Source organism: Ambystoma mexicanum, chromosome 5q, assembly GCF_040938575.1.
Source record: "Ambystoma mexicanum isolate Mex_15411 chromosome 5q, UKY_AmexF1_1, whole genome shotgun sequence".
In the NCBI taxonomy this organism is placed as follows: Eukaryota; Metazoa; Chordata; class Amphibia; order Caudata; family Ambystomatidae; genus Ambystoma; species Ambystoma mexicanum.
In genome coordinates, this window is record NC_090933.1 from 248,139,237 (window position 1) to 248,162,705 (window position 23,469).

Consider the following 23,469-nt stretch of genomic DNA (forward strand, 5'->3'; position numbering starts at 1 on the left):
TTCCTGTGGGTATCTCGTGTGGCGTAAGATGATTATCTGGTTGGTTCCTGAGTGCATACAATGCTAAAGGAAGGCGGTGCAACCGTTCCTTTCGTAAAGTAAGCTTCAACTTGGCTATCCAGCCTTTAATAAGCCGTTGAGCTTCTCACAGATTCCGTTAATTTGCGGATGATATGCCAACGAGAACTTGTGCTTTTTACCAAGTAGCAAGCTAATCAGTTTGAATGTCTCATTTACAAAGTGAGGTCCATTATCTGATCTCATGATTTCACACCCCCTGGGAATATTTCTCTCACTAAAAATGTGGCCGCACAGGTAGAGTCTGGGTGCGTACATGAACCTGCCTCTATCCATCTAGAGAATGGACACACCACAACAATTAAGGATCTGTACCCGTTACATACTTCAATCATGTCGACGTAATCGTGCAAGTGCTGAAAAGGCCCATTTGGCCTGGGGATGACTCCTCTCATTACTTTTAATGTGTGCCCAGCTGTGAATTGTTGGCAAATTATACAGTTCACTCTAAAAAATGCAACGTGCTCGGTTAAATTCGGTATGAACCAGTCTTCTGCGAGTGTTGCTGCAAGATTCTCTATTGTCATGTGTGCTGGGTAATGTAGCTGCTCCAGCACTAATTTTAACAGGGCTATAGGCATCACCGGTTTACCAGTGCTGTCTTGTCGCCACAAACTGTCAGAGGGGTTTAAAGAACACCCTCGCCATTTCCAAAGATTTTTCTCTTCCTGTGGTGCCTCCCCTTGGAGTTCCATTAACTGTGTTTGCCCTAGATTGTTATAGTTTTCAGGTCTAGTTCGTGCAACCATTATCCTCTCATTGGTATGGGTGACTTCCACTTCCATGATCGTCTCACTTTTGGATGCCATACGTTTGGCTTCCGTGTCTGCTGCCTGATTTCCGTGTGAGATAAAATCTGTCCCTTTCGTGTGGGCAGCGCATTTCACGACCACTATGCCCACTGGAAGCTGTAGTGCCTTGATTAGCCTGTCCAATAATTCTGCTCGGAGGTAGCCCCTTCTTTTCCAGCGCGCTAAGCCTGCGTGCACTGTTGATGTCACATAAGCAGAGTCACTGTACACCGTTACTTCCTGGTCTGCGTGATTCGCAATTGCGAGTATCAACACCAATAATTCTGCAACCTGTGCTGAATGGTGAGATGGTATTCATGCACTAAGGAGTACTCGAAATTCTCCATTTGTGGTGTGTTTCATTACCGCGACGCCTTTATATCTTTGCCCATCATTTTGATCGAATCTTGAAGAACCGTCAATAAAGACACTTTCTCCTTCTGCCAAAGCGTTTTCTTTCACTCTGGGGATCACATCATAGAATTCTTCATAGTTTGCACAGTCATGGATCGGTTCTCCTTCAGTGACTGGCTCTGCTATAAACATAGCTGGGGGTTCACTATCTTACATCGGACTACTTTAATCGATGGATTCGATATGATCACTTCATAAGCATAACCTCTTGAGTTGTCAATGTACACTTAGGTTTCTCTAGGATAGCAAATAATGAGTGCTCGACGTACAACTTCATTGAGCATCCCATTACAATGGTTGTAGCCTTCTCTATGGCGAACGCTGCGGTAGCTAAACTTTGTTTGCACAGGAAATGGCCTTTCATTACCGGGTCCAAATTCCCACTGTAATATGCCAGGAGCTTGTACCCCAATGTGGTTCTCTGTGTGAGCACTGCCATCATAACGCTGCCATTCGTGTGTGAAAACAGGTAAAATTCCCCTGCATAATTGGGAATCCCTAAAACTGGTGCTGTGCAAATAGCTTTTTTAAGTTCAGCAAATCCTTCCTCCATGGTCTCAGACCATTCAATCTTTTCTTTTGCCATTTGGGCTTCTTTAGGGCCTGAAGTAAAGGCTTAGTGTAAGAGCTATAGTCGAAGACCCATGCCCTAACATACTTGCACAGGCCTAAAAAGCTCTGCATCTGTTTTATCGTGTGTGGCTTAGCTGTGTTCAGTATGGCTTCAGCCCTTTCTGGGGTCACTCTTTTTCCCTCATGTGAGATCAACTGGCCTATGTACAGCACTTCTTGTTGACAATACTGTAGCTTTTCCTTGTCAACCTTGTATCCTTTCTCAGCCAGTATAGTCAATAGCTGAACAGAATCACGTCTGCATTGCTTCTCTGTCGTGCTGCAAATTAAGATGTTATCCACATATTGCAGGACTACGCTTTCTAATGCAATATTTCTTAGGTCCATCTGCAGGAAAATAGAAGGAGACTCACAGTACCCTTGGGGTAGCCTCGTGCTTTTCAGATGCATCTGTCTGAATGTGAATGACGTCAGATCTTGTGAGTCACTGTGCAATGGGATTGAGAAAAATGCATTTTTCAAGTCAATCACTGTGAAATAATTTTGCCTCAACAGGAATATTACATAGAATTGAAGCCGGTTAGGGACTAAAGGGAACTCAGCCTCAACAATATCATTTATTGGGCCTAAATCCTGGATTACCCTCCAAGACCCTTCCTTACTTTTTTCACAGGGTAAACTGACGTATTACATGACAACTCTGACGTCACTAAGATCCCCTGTTCTATCATAGCCGAAATTGGCTTAAAAAATCCTTCATCTGCCTGTCTGGACATGAGATATTGTCGGTCTCTTGGTAGAATTGCTCCCGGTTTCAGTTTGATTTTCACTTCTCCAACCACTTTCAATAGGCCTACGTCATAGGGTCCTGTGGTCCACACTGAGACAGGCACCTGGGCCATATCATCATCAAAATATTCAGGGCGTTTTCGTGCCAACATCGTTCTCTGAGGCACTTCTCTTTTGATCATTCTCACCCAAAATGTGAGACTCACTTCCACCATTGTCTCTCCCATATCTGCTTGCTCTTCAAACAGATCGTCATCAGTGACGTCAGTGTATATATATCCTTCTTCAATGGCGATTACTGCGCACCATTGTTGGCCTTGGTCGTCATAACCATCTATCAAGGCCATTTTTCCTCGTACTGCAGCTGTGTGTATCATCAAGGGAAATACTTGTCCCTTCTCCCCGTGCAGCGGTATTCTTGGTCTGAAAAGAAATTCATCTGGGGTTCTCATGATTTTGTCAGCAAGACCTGGCAGCCCTGCCATTAGCACGTGCATTCCGTACGCAAATATTTCTGGCTCTAATGGTATAGCCCTCATGGCTGTGTGTCCTGCGTATGCTCTAATAATTTAGCATACGTTTGAATAGTGCATTCCTGGAGTTGAACATACTATGCCCTCCTCCGTGAAAGAGATTGTCATGTTTAACTTAGTCATTAAATCTCGACCTAAAATGTTTACTGGGCTCTGTCGTGAATATAATAAAGGCACATTCATTTCACATTCTCCTATAGAGACTGGAAGTACATTTGTAAAGGGAACACGACTTGTAGCTCCTGTGAAACTCTGAGTATTTATGGCCTCGCCAGACAAGGAAAACTTGCCTTCACGTATACACGAGCGTGTTGCACCTGTGTCAACTAAGAAGGAATATTCGTTATCCCCTATAGCGACATCCACCCTAGGTTCCCGGTTAGGGTCAGGTATCACAGAAAGGATAGAACACATCAAGGTTCCCAGTGAGCTGTCCTGGTCCATATATAGCTTGGGCCCACTGTGTGGTGATGGATTTCCCCCATTAGCATAGTTATTTCTCATTCCAGGGTTCATGGTCTGCCCAGAGCTCATCGTTTGTGTCAATTGCAGTGGTGACTGTTGAGACTGCCCTTGTGGAAAACTCACTATATTCTGAGGTTGCAAACCGGGTTGCGCTCCTGGCGCTTGTTGCTGCACTGTGTGATTCTGTGCAACTGTTATAAAGGGGCAGGTGGATTCACCATGCCTGCTCCTGTCCCTTGGTCATTCTGCACCATGCCTTGGGTTCTGCATGTGCACCCTAAATGCCTTGTCATCCCACACAACCAATATACTGGCGGTGGTCGGATCATTTGCCCATTTGACATATCTTGATTACCATGTTGCATATTTCGAAAACCTCCTTGATTATTTTGGAAACCTCCCTGATTACTCTGCCATCCTCTTCCTCTAAATCCTCTTCCCCTGGGGTAAAACCCTGTATTGCCCTGATTATTCTGTTGTGGATTATTGACTTGCTGCATGCTTGATTCAGCTGCGCTAGTTATCATGGTTCCCTCAAGAGCATATTTTGACCATTTCTTCTGCACCAATTTCGCTTCCTCACCCTTTCGTTAGCTTCCTTTTTGTGATTCTTCTCTTGCAGTAGCCTGCAATAGTGTGAGATGGTCAGCTGTATTTCTGAGCAAGGTTTAGCCTCGATTCCTACCAATTTCTTGAGTTGTTTCTGTACTGGCTCAATATATGGTAGAACACAGGTATAGATTTCGTCTAAGATTCATAAGTCTCGAGTATCCACGCGTCTTGAAAATTCTGTTGAAAATTAACGGATCCTCAGACTCCTTCATTTTACATGTCGTTATAGATCCCACATCAGAAGTGTCTGGGTAAAGCACTCGTAGTGCCTTCCATACTGCGGCTCTGCAATTGTTAAATGGAGCTCCGTCATGTGTGGTATTGATTGTGGTCACAGCGGGGTAACCCGCCCGTGTCCACACATAGTCTGCTCTTTCACCAAGTATGGTGATTATGAGGCCCTTCATATCCCCTCTAGCTAACGCGTTTCCTCCTGTCATTTTTTCTAACTCGTGTATCCATTTTCCAGCTCCCGATGTCAGCATTGGAAGCTTGTTTTTCACATTTTCCCGATCCATGTGTGGCCATGGAATATATTGTGGTCTCGTCCCCTCTTTCTCGAGTAACGGAATTTGGGATGAATAGCTCTCTCTCTCTCTTCTCTTATTGTTCTCCTATCTTTTGCAGGGGTAATATTCCTGCATCTCCGCCTGCCTGGCAATGTCCTAAGCCTGCTCACATAGGCTGGTGGAGACACCACCCTCTGACTGTGAGATACTCCTTTGTGTCGGTCTGATTGTGTGGCGGACTCCGATGCCCTTGGTGCAGGCTCGCTAGTGTCCGACCATTGTATCCCTTTCTCCCTTGGGAGTCATCTTTCGCTCCTCCTCTCTTCATCATTTTCCTCATGCTCCTCTCTTTCTGAGTCGGACATTGTCTGTGCCCAACTCGTGCCACTTCTTGTGTCTTCTTTATTCCTACTTATTTCTAGTCTATCCAGGGATAGTTCTCTATTCCCACTACTTCGGGAAACATCCTCAGTGCCGTAATGTTGAGTGCTCTCAAAGCGCTCGTCTTCCCCCTCCCGTTGGGGTATTTGTTCTAGCCCCATTTCGTCATATATTCTATCAATCGTTTCTCCAATGCTTCTGGTGTCGAAGTCATCTTCAATATTTGCCCTAGACGTGCTTGGTACTGAATCGTATTCAGGAAAGAATTCTTGCATGTCTTCCCAATCTACCACTGGATCAGGTTTTTTAACCTCTCTCCTCAGATATTCAAGATCGCATGCTCTCTGCCTTTGCTTTCATTCTACATCATCGTCAAATTCTTTGCACTTCCTCGCCTCTTCTTTGATCCTATCTTCTTCCTTTTTCTTTACATTTCTACGTTCATCTGCCCTTCGGATGTCATCATCCCTTCGTCTCTTTATTCTCTTCTCTCGTATTCTTTGCTCTTCCTCTGACCTTTGCTGCTGCTGTCTGTCTTGATCATTGGCTGCTCTTTGTTTGCGATCGAGCTGTCTTTCTTGCTCTTTGCGATATAGCTGTTCACGCCTTTGTCTATCTTTCTTTCTTATTCTTTCATCTCTTACTTCATTCTCTTTCTCTTTTCTATGTACATCATGTAGCCTCTCTCTTTGCTTTGCATCATCAATGCCTTTGCCATCAAATTTCAATAGAATTTGCCTTCCCATTCATTCGTTTTTGCAAATGCTATCTCATCAGTTCTATCTTCATTTCCTCTCCATCTTTTGCCTTCTCTCTCCTTATCGAGAGATGTAATCGTCTGTGTCTGGTCCCTTCTTTCATCATCACATCTCTCCCTGTCCCTTGGGACTGTGGAGGTGATATCCTTATCCTTTTCTTTTCTTTGATTTTCGTCACTACTTTGCGTAGGTGACTCATATACCGCGTTGCTGTACCCTGTAGCTGCTTTAAGTTCTCTCAACGGGTATAACCCCTCATCTTTATCTTCTTCAATCTTCATTTTGGCTGGGGCGGGTGGCGCGGTAGGCATCTCACCCCCCTCTGAACATACATTAAGTATCCAATCTATTGGCAGTTCCTCTCCTTTCTCTTGTTCCTACATCTTCCAAAGTTCTAGAACAGTTAGGCGTTTGTCTAACTTTTTGCCCGTGTATGTGGCATGTAATTATGTCGCCATGTGTTGCAAAACAGCTTTAGATAAGGACCCACCCTGTGGCCATGTCATAAACATTTTGTGGGCGGTCCCCTTAACCCACTCTGTACTGTATTTGTTCTGCTGCTTAGGTGCATGTTTCGGCAATTGTTTGCATAGGTGTGCCAATGGAGTTATGAATTCCATGCTTAAATCTGTTCCCTTTCTCCTTATATAACACTTGTCAAAGCTTCACGTGACTTTAAACAATTCCCACAATAAGAGCGAGCACCAATCACTGCAAGCTCCGATCCAGATTTTCTCCCAAAATGTTATGTCTTCTATTTCTATAATATCTCAGTCATTCGATCGCATAAGATTTAAATCAGTTCTTCTAAAGAAAATTTTCAATTTATGAAGTCACAACAAACAACGTATAAAACAGACGTTTAACAGACTAGACGAACACCAGCTGGTCAAATGTATCTCTGCCTCTAAATTTTACCCCGACATGGAGTTTAAACGTATACCTTTCACAGTGTTTTTAATCGCTGTGGTAGCCTATTTGTTCCCCTTTTATTTGGGACCCTGGATACACGTTTCTTCTAGCTGCTATATTAAAGTGTAGGAATAAGGCGAATCCTCTCTCTTCTCAGGTGTCCTCCCCGGAATCCTCTCTCTTTTCTCTTCTCGGGTGTCCTCCCCGGTATCTTTTCTCTAGTTACTTCTCAGTTACTCTTGAGTCATTATTCCCTTCCCCTTAGATACATGCATTCTTCTATACTTCTAGCTATATTTTGTTTTTCTCTGCCTCCCTCCGTTACCTTTTCCCTTTACTTGTTCTAAAGCATGCATTTTTGCCAAAACGCTTAGTCTTCTTCACTCACCGTTCGCATGGTTCCTCTCTGGACCCTCGGGATCACCGCCTTTGTTACCGCCTTATTCAGCTTTTCTCCCGCTCAGCTGCCCATAGGAATGGGAAAGAGTTACGTAGGGAAACACAGGTCCCTTCAGACCTTGTCCTGCAGGTTTATTTCTTACACTACCACTGTCTACGGGGTGCTTCACAGTCTACTCAGCCGAATGGCAAAGGACTTGTGATATTGCCGAAGACCTAGAATTACTTTCGGTCAACGATCAATAGGTGTCTTATTCTAATCGATAATCGATAAACATCAATCTCTACTACCAAGTGTACTCTGAGATCCCCGGCCGGCCCATAGAGCCGAGGTTTGCTCAGAAGTGCTTTAAGACGAGATAGCTGCACCCTTGAGATGGATGGGGGTGCAGATTCATTACTCCAACACCAGTCAATAAGGACAACTCAATGGTTTGGCAAAGGGAGTCTGTTTAATGACAAGTACAGAAAACGTGGAGTTATGGATGTCAGCAGTGATGCAATCATACTTCTCACTTCAAACTCCAATGAACTTCATACAAGTTGTAACATTTATACTCAAAAATCGTCATCACTGATGTGTAACACTCAAAAGTTAACATGCAATTCTATTGGTTAGGAAAAGGTAACTTTACTATAGGTACTATATCTGTATATGGTAATGGAGTGAGGGGATTGGGTAAACTCTGTCAGGTGGGCATCTAAACCCTTCCTTTAAAAATGACTACTGTAGTCGTCATTAAAAGTACGACGTTTCATTGGTTCTACTAACTATAGGACCCTAAATTATTTGGTCCACTGTGATTGGGTTGGCACCAACCCCATGCATACTTTTCCACTTCGCTTAGCAGCACGCAAAATGATCCGCCAGGTGTGGGGTGCTCCTTAGTTACCCGGCCTTCCTCCGATTATGGTTACAATCAATCATCACTTTAGTGTCCATGTGTCAATTAGTTCACTTTGGTTGGCCTCGAGACTGCATCTTCTGTCTGGAAAAGTTCTGATATCTCCGCCTGGTCAGGTGCCAAGCATAGGTGTGAACCCTCGCTTCTTCTTGCTCGGCTAGTCACGTGATTCCTACACCGTGAATTTGTCTCTTTTCTCTCAATTTGTGTATTTGATTCTCATTTAGCCCACCACCTGCCTACCTCTTCTTATCTCGACCTTTCAGAGGCAGGATATTCTGTTCTTAGTTTCAATTAGATGTAGCTACTGTCCACTTCTTTTATTAGTATGACCTTGGCTTTCCTGGCACGAGTTGCCTCTGCTGAGTTTCGATTCAGCCATCTCTTCTCGCTTTGCTAAATATGAATCTTTTCTCATTTGGCCTTAAGTAACCTGGGTTGATTCTGCTTCTTGTGCAAAGTAGAAATACACTTATAATACTGTGCTTTATTTTGAGGTAGATTATGTATAATGGTGCTTGCCGCACTATTCTTCTACTAAGCATAGCAAGACACACTGTTTTCTTAGCTTTCTTGCAGTTCCAAGCATATTTACAGGTATAAACTGGTCACTATCTTCATCTTGCTTACAGCTTAAACTTCTTTGCATTTCAACATCGTCCTTTCACTTTAGGCTCACAATATCCTTTTTCATGGCATTTCGTCTCTTTGCGTCATTCTCTGGTCGTCATTTCTTCTACCTGTGAGTCAGTCTGGGTTCTTGTGACGTCACCATTCGTCTTCCATTAAGACCTTTTTGGTTTCTTCCGGCACTGTACTTCGGCAATCTTCATTTTGTCTCATTTGTTGGTAGGGTTTCCTCAATGGATACCTTACTGTCCATGATTTTCTTGGTATTGGTACTTCAATAGGTGCTGTTCTTCCGATAGGCACTGGGCAGAGCCCTACTGCGGCTCTCTGCTGGTTTATTTGCTCATCATACGTTACGTATCTCGGTGTGAACGTTCCTGGTACTTCAAAATGGACGATTGGAGTGCAGGCTTTATTTGGGACCTTCTCTACAACGTAATAACACTCAACATGTTTGCTTTACACTTGATGCCAAGTAAAAAGTAAACATGCCATGTCACAGTAATTAAAGTAAATTTACAATGACACCATTGGCCAAGCTAGCCACTTAATAACACTTATCATGTTTGCTTTACCGTTGATGTCAAGCAAAAAAATGTCATCCCCAATTAGGAAAGTAAATGCAGACTGGCACTACTAATGTGGGTCAGTCTAGCCACAAAAGAACACTTACATTTACTTTACCCTTGATGCCATGTAAAAAATGCCATGCCACATTAGAAAGTAAATGCAGACTGACACTAGTATAACAATTATGTTTGCTTTACCCTTGATGCACAGTTACTGTTATTACGTGGATAGACTGCCTCAGTAGGTCAGCTTATCCTTGTAATAACGCTGCACATATCATGTTTGTTAAACCTTGATGCACAGTACTGGGCATCAAGGCTAAAGCAAAAAAGAATGTCATGCTTACAGCAGCCCCACCTGTACAATTAGGGTTCTCTTCTGTCAGGCAGTGTGTTCACGTTGCGGGTCTTTGTGCCTCCACAACTTGAACAAGCTGACAGTCAGCCAGCTTGTCTACACTGATAACACAATAATGAGAGGTAGCGGTGACAGGCTTCCGATGCCCTACTGCCTCTCTTTATTTTACACAACATTTGTACACAAAAAATTGAAAATTGTGGAACGGGGGACATGCCTCTACTCAGAGGCAGGTATTACAGTTCCCCATACAAATAAAGCACACAGGGGACTTTGCTGCCTGGCACTGAGACAAGGTACAGCAAAACCCACCCATAGTGGCAGGCTGCCACTTAACCAAACTTGGCCAGCACTTCTGTTAAGAGGCATGGCGTGATACAAATTGGTACTGCATATATTAAGACTGGTACTTGTGAAGGGCACAGGAAATAGGGCCCTCACAACTGCCACCATCCCTCTCTGGGGCAGGACTGGCTTTGGCTTCCATCCTGATTGGCTGACAGGGGTTCTGATCCACTCATAACAGGGTCCGATTACTGACCTTGTCACAGAAAGTAGTGGAAAAGTGGATAAAGTGAATAAAAAAGTAAAGGCAATATCACCTTTACTGTTCACTTTTCCAATACGTTGGCACAAAAAAATCCATCAATTAATGATTGTGGCAGGCGTTTACAATGGATTCCTACAGAATCCACTTGCTTTTACCAGGTGATCATTTAAGGCAGATTCCATAGGAATACATTAGTTTTCAGCCAGCATGAAAATAAATGCAGTTGGAACACCTGACCGATATGTCAGCCGGAGCGGGGAGAGCAATTAAATGATGTGCTGACTAGCGCAAAGAAGGGCGTCACTTAAAAAGATTATCCGGGTAAGGTAACACATTATGATAAAATATTTGCTGCACAAGTCGGTGTGCAACCTGCTGGTTGAAGGTTTGAATATGGCAGTCTTGTCTCAGCCCTGCTTTCTTAAGAAGATGATCAGGAACTTTGAGTAATTACTTTTAGGTTATCTGTTAAGATGTAAAACAGACAGGTACACTTCTTATCTGGAAGGCTCCTGCCAACAGCTGGGTGTGGTGAGTAAAGTCCATTCACCCACACCAACGCAATCAAGGCTGTCGGCAGCACACAGTACTGTATTCCAGTGTTCTCAGCAGGTACCCCTTGGGTATAAAACCTGCCAATCAACGTAGACTTCAGTTAACTAGAAGTGTGCCTACAGTAAGTACTGTGAGAGTACTCATATAGGACAAGACAGGGTACATGGTGTATATACCCCAGGCCCGAGGGGCTTAGGATCTGTCAGGGTGCATATCATCGTTTCTGTCCTTAATGAAGGCTCATATTAGGACTTATCATGGAAATGTTGGCACTCATTCAGTAAATCAGCAAGGCCCCTCTGTCAGAGGTACATATGCATGCACACTTTTTAACTTTGTGCTATACACAGGCAGAGTGCTTGAGCACCTCTTCTTGCAACTTTACTTTATTTTCTCGTCCGCACTCAGAGGCGCTGATGGGGGGGGGGGGCTCAGGGGGCTATAGCCCCGAGTCTTTTGGTTGTAGCTCCGGATAGAAGCTCAAGTCCTACAACCAAAATTCTAGCTAGCCCCGAGTCCCGCCAGTCCTGACATTAGCGTAGCCCCTGATCTTTTCCAGACCTAGCAACACTGCTGCCCGGACTACTCTCAATATGTTGATTCTCTACAGAAAAGGGGTATCAAATACTTACAGGGGTATTATCTCACTCCACTAGTACCTACATCCACACTGCATTGCACCCGAAAGGAAATAACTGTAAGCAATTTAAATAATATCGTATCGTCATATCTCTACATGCTGTACAAACTATGTGTTAGTCTGTTTTATCTCCAGCCCATTTTCCCACAGCACCACCCCCACACACCATATGGATCAAAATCTGCTGTTGATGTCCTCATGTACAGCATTTCTGATCAAAGCACTCACCAATGCCTTCTTGTTTAATAAATACAAACATGCATACATACATGATAGCTCACATTATTCACATCCAGGCAGAGACAACGGAGCCCTTTATATTTCTGAATCAATTTCAATTGGTGCTCTGAAGGTAGCAACCAGGGTGCGAACCCACTGTGCATTACTGTAAGGTTCAATTGCTTGCGAAAAATAGGAGGTACCTTGTGCTCTTAGCTGATTGTTTTGTAAGAATTGGACAAACTCATGCCTATACTGCTAAAAGCCAGGATCGCAAGGCAGACTGGCTCCAAACTACCAGCAACCTCATGGGATTTGAACGTGCTTGCTTAGGCTTAAGCTTCACAGATTTCAGTCCAAACTCATGAAACAGGTGAACTTACTGATGGTCACTCATATGCAATGTTCACGAACAAAAGTAAAAAATATCTTTGTTTGGCTTATATGTGCAAATGTATAAAAATATAGCATAGACTGCTCCAGTGATTTTAAGACTGATATATGGTGACACCTACTATACAATTGACTCACATATATATTCTAATGTATAGTAACACACATTCATCTACAAAGGATTTGCAGGATGCTGGTTTAAAAACACCACATATGGTTAGAATATGCTGCATTTAAAGCCTGCATGGCAGTGCTTAGCAAATACTGTATGAGCATAGTCGATTCAGTATTTTATGTGCAGCCTTTAGGAATGTGGATAAACACATTCCAGACCTCATATTCGAGTCTCCTCGTAATTCTGCGGTGGGGACCTGCATGCATGCACTGTTGCATGCACAGATCCCCACCACGTGTATGCCACCTTTTTCGCCCTGCATATTTGCACTCCACTGTGCAAATGAGTAAACATTGCCTACCATGCTCGCATGGTAGGCTGTGTTTACAATTGCAATGACATTCTGCCTACCATGAACAAGCAGCATTTAATTGTAATTGTAAACACTGCCGGTCATGTTTGCATGGCAGGCAGCATTTATTTGTAAATGCTGCCTGTCATGCGAGCATGGTACGCAGTGTTTACAATGGATCCCTATGGAGTCCGCCTGCTTTATGCTGGCGTATGAAGCCAAAAGGCTATATAGGTATCCCCAGCATTAGTGCCGGTGCACATGCTGGGGCATTTGTATGTTGGAGAGGAAGGGAGGGGGCAGAAACACAAGTTTCATTCCACCCCTCCTCTTTAGCATAAAAATTCATGGAAATGGGTATGATGTAACAAACATGCGTAATAGTCTTAGGCACGGCTTTTACACATCTTTGATACATTTCTCCCCCCAAAAAATGCCCCCCTCCATGTTGACAGTATGTGATGCATTTCAGATACACCCTGCATTACTGTGTGGTTTGTTTAGATCTGGACATGCAGACATCTGCTGATTTGGTCTAGATAACAAAAGTTACAAAAAATCCAACAAGCTGCTTCTGGTGTTAAATGCATAAGAATTGCTATTACTTGGTAATACGTTCTTTTTATTTAAAACGTTGCACAAATCTGCTTTTGGATAAAAGATGTGAATGTATGAAAAAAAAGAAATCTTTGCATCCAAAATACATAATTTATGGTAAATGTCTGCCTTACCTCCTTTTCTTTACTATCATCCAGGACGATTTGTATTTAATTGAAAAAAAACATTGTGAAGGGACTGAAAAGTTACTGTGCCTAGGGTTAAAATTTGTGTACTGTAAGACCCATTGCCTCTGAAGAAACATCAGGAATAAAGACGCATAAACAAGCACATTGTGCCCATAGGCAAACAGACCTCAAACCTCCCTCTGTTCTCTGCTGAATATTTACTGTAACATCCTGCTCTGCTGACAGCCATTTATCCTGTTCCCAAATCCAAAACAAAATGAAACTCCCCAGGAAATCACCACAAAGCTGCTCATCAAACTTTCAAGAAAATGGCAGGGAATCTCTTTCCACGAGTCACCTCCCTCTGACGGTCCAGCTGCTCCCCTGAACAACTTGTGGAACCTGAAACTAGAAAGAGAAGAACAAGTCACCCCCTTCAGCGGGCAGGGCTGCAATCCATGTAACATTTTCAGTAGTGTCTGTATACGAAACAGTGCTCATAAGTAAGCAGTTTCACCATGCTATATGTATGTAGATATTTCAACATGCAGTATACATACTTCAGTGACAAGTATATCAATTTTAATGAACAATATATATGTTTTGAAATAGAGTGTACACGAATTTTCATTTTACGATATGTCTTTATTATGTAGTAGATTCATTATAATATAGCATGTGGGTCTCTCAGCATAACCAGTTTCTCATTATAGCACGTAGGCATTTCCGTATGCTGTGCACACGAAGTATGACAATTTACCATGCACACTACACTATACAATTTACAAAGGCTGCTATACAATGTATGCATTTCAATCTGGACGATATGCAGTTCAATATATAATGGATGCATCTCAATATACTGTTGTCAGGCCTGGACTGCCTTGATCTGCAGGAGCTGCTGAACTCAACAGACCCACAAGAGTGTCTCATTACAAAATGAACTCATTTTGCAGTGGACCAGGAAACACCCCAGGGGCTGGGGGGAAGTGGATAATATACCATTCCTTCCCAGTCTAAAGTCAGGTACCTGTACTCCTCTTCCAAATTGCTTAGAGGAGATGCTCATTAAATGAACAGCAGTGTTTACAGATTAACTGCTCATGTCTTGCTGGATCTGGCACCTGCAGGATATCCAATAACTATATGAAATTTTATTGAGAACATTACTGCAACTTTTCTTTCTGTATGTCCTCCATTATATATTTCAAACCTATTTTTCTTGAGAAAAAGATCCTACGGTTCCTATACTTGTATGCAGTGTAAATACCTAAGAGACGGAAGAAGGTGCTAGCCACTAAATACTTTCTCTGTTTTGAAATGATGCTATATCTTAATAAACCTAGAACTAAGCTACCCTAAAGAACAAGAGTAAGTAGGAGCTGAATTCCCCAGTAAAACCTCTGTGTTTAAGAACTAACGATTGCAACCTATAAAACCTTTTTACTCATAATGTTTTATAAATCTTTTCCTCAATTTATTTGTTTGTATTTTTAATTTGTATTCCTAAAAACTGTACATTAAAACAGTATTGAATGTTCTTTATAGAGACACTGCTCTCTCACTCCGGTACTTTGGTGAAAATCGATGCGACTGTTTAGGCCAGGAACTCTGATCTCCAGTCCGATGCTTGCGCTGGTCTCAACCCCTCCGTTAAAGAGAGACAATGATCTCAAATGGAATGTGCTTCCAGGTTAGTACCCAATGCATAGCACATGCAGAAACTAATCAGAGATGGTATTTTAATCAAATCCTCTTCCAGATTCAAAGACAAGTATTGTGTCCTTCAAACACTTGTTCTATGATCAGTGTCTCATTGGTGTGCAACACGCATGTCTTGGGAGGATAGCTCAGTGGCAAGGTGCTTGCCTTGGAAGCAAGACGATGCAGAGCAACACAGGTTCGGTCCCCGGGTGTCAAGATCCCTGCCCCCAACCCTCATAGGCAAGTCACTGGAGCCAGGCTACGAGTCTCCATTATGGCCTTAAAGGCCTTGCTACCTAATCAAAGACTCCCCTAGAGTCAGTCCTGGCGCCTTTGGCACCAGGCGCATACTGAACATGAGGATGACATGGGAACTGGACTTGTTAAATGAGCTTTTGTGCAACATGGAAGTGCCCACATAGCTCAGTTCTAAGAACTGTGCTATGCGGTCTAGTATTTTGGCTGTGGTCAGGCTTTGGAATACCTGGGGGCTATATAAGGCACGCCCAGGCAGGGGAACACGCTTCACGTTACTCTGCGGTTAGCAGCATGATGCTCACTGTGTTCGGCTCGGTCTCCTGAGTTCCTTACCTGCCTTCCTGGAGCCGCGTACCTGAAAAAACAACAAGAACATCTTTAGTGCCATACTTACCTGTGTATCCTGTTCGCAATCCGTCACTCACCCGGTCCAGTGAACACAGTATCTCGGCACCGCATCCATCTCCGGAATGCCGTAGCCTGGAAAGAAGGGAGCGAAAACTGCATTAGTAAGCGTTTCCATATTTCAATTCAGAAAGCAGCACAAACCATCAGACGCTTACCTGAATTCTAGTCGCTCTTGGTCAGCACCCATTCCAGAACCTCACAACGAGAAAACACAGTTTATCACATGAAAAGTCAAGAAGGCGCCATGCATCGCGCATTCACTCACCGCTTAGTGCTCTCTCAGTCTGCATCCATCCTGGGACATTACAGCAGCCTACAAGAAAGAGGGGAGACACAGGTCAGCACAAGAAAAGACAAATAGCGCCGCACATCGAGCATTCACTCACCGCCTCGTGCTCACTCCCAATCAACACAATAACCTTTCCTGCACCTAGGGGAAGAAAACGAGACATTATCAAGGGACAAGATAAAGGGAGAAGGACAGATTATCAAGACTAAAGAAAAACAGCACACTTACCTTAACAAAGTGGAGTCACAGCAGGTCTGGACTCGAACAGGGCCAGCACCAGTGAAGCAACTAGGTTGCGAAGCGCCCACACCAGCTACGCGCCCCTGCACCGAGAAGCAGGATGGAGAGCGCATCATACAAAAAAGCGAGGTGAGGAGAAGGCTTAAGGGGAAGGTTTGGTCCTCAAGGGAGGTGGGAGCCAAGCAACAAGAGACACTAGGGTTTTAATCCGATATTCCTGTATTGCAGGTCCAATCCTCGACCGGACAAATTCCAAGGGAGGGATTCGAGAGTGTGAGTGGTCCAACGAGGGCTGAGTTGTGTCCCTGTGGATATCAGGTGAGCGTTACACCAGGTCTGCGCTTAGAAACCTCTGGGTAGTAAGCATGTTATAAATAACCAATTACATTTAAACAAACAAGTTTGTAATGAAAGGGAGAGTTTTGACACTTGTTTTCAGAGGGTTTTCAGAGGGTGATGACTCTACGCTCACACCTGTCAAAGGTAGGAAGTGTTTCAAATATCCTTAATAACACAGAGAAACCACAGAGGGTTGAGCAGAATCACGTTTTTAAAACTGCAGTCAATTCATCTCGTACTGAACCAAACAGCTGTTGAATCACTGTGCCCCACCCTGATACGCCGCTGTCCCTCATAGTCGTCTTTGTGCCCGTAAACACTTCTTCCTGGAATCCTTCCTGGAATCCTTATCATAACACCACCATAGAGTTAGGCCAGTATTTCATGAGTTTCTTAAATCAGGACCTTCCTGTTTGACATCTAAAATGAAAGGCAGTTTAGAATGCTGGGCAGCATTCTTATTTCAGAGGAAAGGACCAATCAACTCTAAACTGCGTTGGCCTGGGACAGTCTCTGAAATCATCTGGTTAAGGCCTATACCAAGAAGGGCTTAATTTCTACAAAAGTTAAACATGCCCCGCCTGTAAAGTACAACTACTAACCCTCTGCATGTGCCTGAACCTGACAGCTGTATGCACATTTCAGTATACAATGCATATATTTCAGAACACATTGTATACATTTCAATATATAATATATGCATCTCAATATATAGTAAATGCATCTCAATGTACATTGAATATATAGATTCAAGGAAGAAACTTTAGTTGCAGGGAGGTTAAAGTGAGAATGTAATGCAACAAAACCCCTAAAATTCAGCTAAAGCCATGTTAAATTTGCACTCCCTGTTGCGCAGCGTATGACCACAATGATGACATCACAGATCACATCACCGATGCCATCATTGGTGACAGCGCAAATAAGTCAATGAGACGTACAACTCCTGTGACAAAGCTATGACTCTTCTCGAAAATTACATCAGCCAATTATAATACACGCTGCGACTCCACTCCTACACATGACTTGTACACGCGTCAATGATTCATCTAATCAAATGTTGCACTACATCGACGTGGCTACGACCATGCCGTTTGACAATATCCGTGCATGCCAGATCGTCCAATTAGGAGGCACTGCAGTTTGGAGCCGCGATTAATCACCACACCCACAAAAACATAATGTTACATTAATCATTGCTTTCTGTATTTGCTAGTGAAAGGTTTTCTGACTAACTACAAGCACTTTTGGCACTTTAGCCCTTAACCTTCTCATCCTTTTTACCGAGTTTTCGCAAAATCCATTTTCCCTTTGTCTTGTGATGTTTCATTTGTCTATTTTTTTTACTTTAATTTTACTTTTTCATTTTTTGCAGCTTTTCTCTTTTTTTTTGTCAGTTTTATTCGTTTATATTTTCCTCCCCGCTTGGCATTGCAGCATGTCTGACCATGACAGTAGGAGCAGTGAGTATGACGTTGTCATTTGGGTGGACAATCCTACACCAGCAAGGAAGAAGCACACAGGCATGATGAAAACTGCAGACATTTGGCGCTTCTTTAGAGTGAAGGAACACCACTCCAGGAAAGAGGTTGAAGAGGTACTGTGCACCTTCTGCAACAATACCCTATGCTGTGGCCCTTTGAATAGTCTGCCTTAAAGTCTGGGAACATCAATAGTGATTAACCATCTGGTGAGAGTCCACTGGGACGATGTAGATGATGAATAGCGAAAAGCCCATGAACATCACAAAAGAATAATGTATGGGACCCAGTCTTTGAATAGACAAAGATCAGAACCACCTTCAGAACCTCCATCCACCAGTACAGCAACAATTCCAAGTGCAAATGAAACATCTACATCAGCAGTGGTATCCATTACACTGACTCCTCTGTTGCAGACACCCGATCTTTCGAAGATGCCATTTATGTGTGAAGGATGCTGCGAAAGTGTAGTTAAGGGAGATGCCACAATTGAGCAATGTCTTACGTTAATCACTCAACATCAGATTACCTGTAATACTTAGCAATTTTGTCCCTTTTTCTTCTAGAAAATAAATTCTTTATGCATATTCCTCCCCTATTCCACCCACCTCTTTCTATCCCCCAAAACAGCCCTTTTAAGGGACACCTTTTATGTTACAAAAATAGATCAAATTAAACACATACTGCTAAAATATATTACAATATCTATTGTAAACGATTTTATGCAGTTTCAGTACTCAAAATTGTTAATTGTTGCCTATAGCCGCGACTATCAGGGCCACGAGTAAAAAGCACCTCACGTGTTGCTTACCTTAGCCCCGCAAACAAAATCCTGCTATTGATTGATTGGCACAGTAACCGCAGCTAAAACTAATATTATTTTTTTTAAAACAATTCCTTGTATGTGCATATATACATTATACATATGTATCCAAAGTCTTACCAAATATGTATGTCCTGCCATCTTTCTTCCATAAATGAAGCCTGAAAAAAAATAACAGTTAATATTAATGGTAAAGGTCATTTATACTATGCACTATCACCACTGCATTGGTACGATGGTGTTCATCATAACAAAAGAAATACAAAATTATTTGTTTTTTTCTCATAATGACACTAAAAGAACACTGATTGTATTCCAAGTATACAACCATTACCAAGTTGTGTTCCTTAATCATGCTACAGAGGAAAAAAAACTTTGAAATGGAGGAAAAAACATCTGTTCAGTTATTTAAAATACTTAACATTTAAGTTATTATGAACTACATTTTGCATCAGCAAATTCTAAAATGAATTGCCTGCAACATCCATAGTCTGAACACCAATAAATGCATTTCACTACAATGCACAGATCTTACAATACTATATACAGATTACTTTATGCTACATGATGACTAATTTACAGATTACTTTATGCAACCTACACCAGGAAATCAAGACATTTTACATAATTATGTCTTCAGTTTCACAAAGAAATAAATGAAGACGTGCCATCACTGTAACATTATTTTGAGTATTGATCTTTTAAACTATAGCCACACCTATATTATAAATAATAGGTAGACAATAAAAACTGTTGTGAAAAACATATTTCTCATAAAAACTGTGTGCATCCTTTGGCCACCTACACACATGAGAAGTTCATAATGACATTCCATATTATACACAACATATTTCTTTTTTAAACTAAGACTACAGATTATTATATAAGCTTCGGTTAGCACTTATACTGATATACAAGGTAGGATACCTTTTTTTATTACATCAAAATTAATTCTAAAATGTATATCTACATTACCATTTCATCACTTCTTTCATAATTTCTGGCCACCTGCACACCTTAGAAGCTAATCACAATTATCTTAAACCTACCATGCAAATGAAACAATATGCATAGTTTAATGACTGAATAGACTGTCCGACTTTTCTGAAAACTCCACACTGCACATAAAACAAATTAATTTATACATTTAACAAACTAAACTTTTCAGTAAGTTATTTTGATTTGTATTTTAATTGCACTATATGTGTTTGTATCTACAATCTGCTGTTTACTTGTTTCTTATGTAAACAGTCATGAGCTTCTACACTCCCTCACACTCAAACTAATGTACAGGGAACCATTCATGTAACCTCACACTTATAGGGAACACTTGTACATATTAAAATATACAGTGTTTTACCCAATAAAACAGAAGTAGAAGATTGCAGAATGTTATTTTCTCTTCTAAATTATGTAATCTTCACAATACTACGTCTACACTTATTTACTACTATTTGTAAAAAAACATCCTAGTAGCAAACCATGCCCTACTTTACATAATCCACTTATTAGCCCATTTTTCTATTTCAAATGTATATTTTGCATATTTATATTCACAAAGAATATTGCACATATATTTCAAAACCTTGCTTCTAACAACATTAAGTAAGCATTCTTTAACCCCTTTGGCAATCTAGCTTGGTGTGTGACTATAGAGTCATTACAAACAAGCCAATCTCTTTCTCTTCACACCCATGTCATGAAATGTCCAGATTGAATGGATGCCCCCTCATGAAAAATAATTGCACATATTTTAAAGGTTTTCTTACTAACCTAAACTTGAGTCTTTACAAAATTAATTATTGATGTTCTCATTTTCCTACCATCTACATAGTAGATTTGAAACATAATCAAAACATACTTATTGAAATCTTTTACAGTGTTGGTTGTACATTATAACCACAGTAATTGCACTGCATGTCATGGAATGCTTTAGTTACAAGATCAGAACATTTTGCACTTTTCTGATCAGGAACATGCAGATACAAAAATCTTTCACAAAGATCTCAAATAGAATAGCCTTTTATTACATTTTGGACCCATATGCTTCCACTCGTAACTAATTCCAACATACTTATCTTTAGTTAAAGTTCCTTTTGCTAATATCTCAAAGACATTCATTAAAAATTCTTGACTATCCTCCTGTGTATTTTGAGAACATTGTTCATTTCCACTTGCAACAGCTACTACATTTCAGATTGACATTGTCGAATGTAAACTGTGTGAATTTTCATCTACAGACTTTTTAAGAAATTAAAATTCAACACATAGTTGCTTCTCTGACGTTGAAGCTATTTCTGGAATCAATGGAGTCCTTTGAAACAACATACACAAAGCTGCCTTACAATAGCATTCAACTTCTGTTTCATTACTAAAGCTGCAATTACAGTATGTTACAGTTGAACGACTCGCCAACTCCATTAAATTCCATTGTTTTTCACTCTTAAGAGAACTGATTTCATTTGAATGTGCTTTTCGGACTCCTTTTGTTTCCTGGATGACTACTTGACTGGTACAGGTATATGGTTCAGGTGAAGAGCATACAGAACACGCAACCTATTATATTCTTCAATGCAAGAAATGCCAGCTGTCACTTTTCTTTCATCACAGTTTATTAAGAATAAACCGTCTACATTTTTCACACGTGATAACACTACATATGACATTCCTTCTTTAAACACTGTATCTCTGATGTCAATAAGTGTTGTTTCTAAAGTCAAACCTTGTGATTTATGAATAGTTATTGCATAAGAAGAGCATAATGGAAACTCTGCTCTTTTCACAAAGGTATGCTTAAAAAGCATAAAACATGCAGAGCTTTGGGAAATCAAGTGAGTTCCTTCAAAACGATCAAACTTAACTTCAACATGTACAATACTTGTACTGTGAGGACATGTGTGAAATGCAATCACTCTTCCCATTGCTCCATTGTCTAATTCCATTCAAATTCCTCTTCAACATTACTTGTGCATTGATGCACAGTTTTTAAACTCCTTCCAGACCTTCAGTTTTAGAAATTGAATTCTCTAGTTGACCTAATCAAGCTTTTGCTCCCTTATCCAACTCTAAAGGCATAACATGACCATCAAAACATCACATGATTTTATCTCTACAATACTTTGCTTCTCTGACAATAGAATTAGTTAATCTTGTTACACTCTGCAAGTGTGTACATCAAAGCAACACAAAAAAATGTCTTTCCTTAAGAGTCAACATGACATCAGGAGGACTGCGATCTCAATGAAACATGTTAGAAATCAGTCATCCCTTTAAGACTGCTTTCACATTTTCCTTGAGAACACCTATACAAATTTTGGGAAGCATTTCTGCATATTCTAAGGGGCTGATTCATGGAATTATTTTCGCCGAAAAACGGGGATTTGTGCGCCATTCTGCCCGCAAATCCCCATTTGATAAACAGGGGTTTGCAGGCAGAATGGCGCACAAATCCCCATTTTTCGGCACAAATAATTCCATGAATCAGCCCCTAAGTCTCTAGATTGCCTCATTTTAATGACACGTTCCTGGAATTGAAAAAACAATTCCAAAGGTTAAAATGACCAATACTTCCTATACTCTTTTGAACATCCTTAGATTGCAGCATTCTAAAAACTGGTTGACCTTTCACAGCAGTTAATTGTAACAAGTCTCCAAAAACAAGTACATGTTTACCTTCAAACAAAATGTTGTAGTCAATTTTCAAAACCTCTTGCATTGCAAGTGAATGAAAGCTAGCATCAAGTTAGACACCATACTTACTTCATCTACAATCAATGTATTTAATTTTCTAAGAATCTTTCCTACTTCTTGTGCTGCACTTGATACAAGATTCTGACATTCTAGTTTGTGTTCATGCACCACTGGTAACATTAACAGGCGATGTGAAGAAACACCTCCTACATAAAATCTTACACCTGTTGGAGCAGTTACAATACATGACAAAGAAGACTCTGTTACACTTTGGATCGTAGCTCTTATTGCATTAATTAAAAAAGATGTACCTGTTCCTGCTTGTCCACTAACAAACAACAAAACAGGTTTGTAATGCACACAAGAGCATTCACGCTTGTCATGCAGTAAACTATGTAAGAACCTTACTTTAATTTTATTATAAACTTCTTTTTGCTCTATATTATGTTTACTGACAATTTCATCACAATTCACATCTGCAACTTTACTTTGCAATTTCTACTTCCTCCATAGCAAGCTCAACATCAGTTTGAATAAGAACATTTTGACTTCCTGATGCAGATCCTTAACTGCCCTCAGAAGTCTCTTTTGCCAATTCAGCTGCCAAAGTTCTTCTTGGTGTAGTTCTTTCTATAGTAAATCCAAATAATGCTCAGATTCTGAATATGTAATTGAGCATTTTTTAGCAATGATTTTTCAAAAGTTTCAAAACTTCCAAGTAAATCACTCTCTAATATCAATAAGCAATTGCCAAATCCTCTTATCTTTAGTGGCAACACCATTTACTAAAACAAACATAGAATCTTCAATGCCACACTTCAATCCTAGAGTATTAACATTTTCTTCCAAATTCAGAGGTAAATACACAACTTTGCCTCTAACACCTTGTTCTGATTACTTCTTAGGCAGATTTGACATCTTTGTTTGCCGCTAACAATTACTTGAAAAAGGTGAACAGTTTTCAATGCAATCACTTCAAACATGTTGAATTTGTGAAACACAAGATGGATATTAG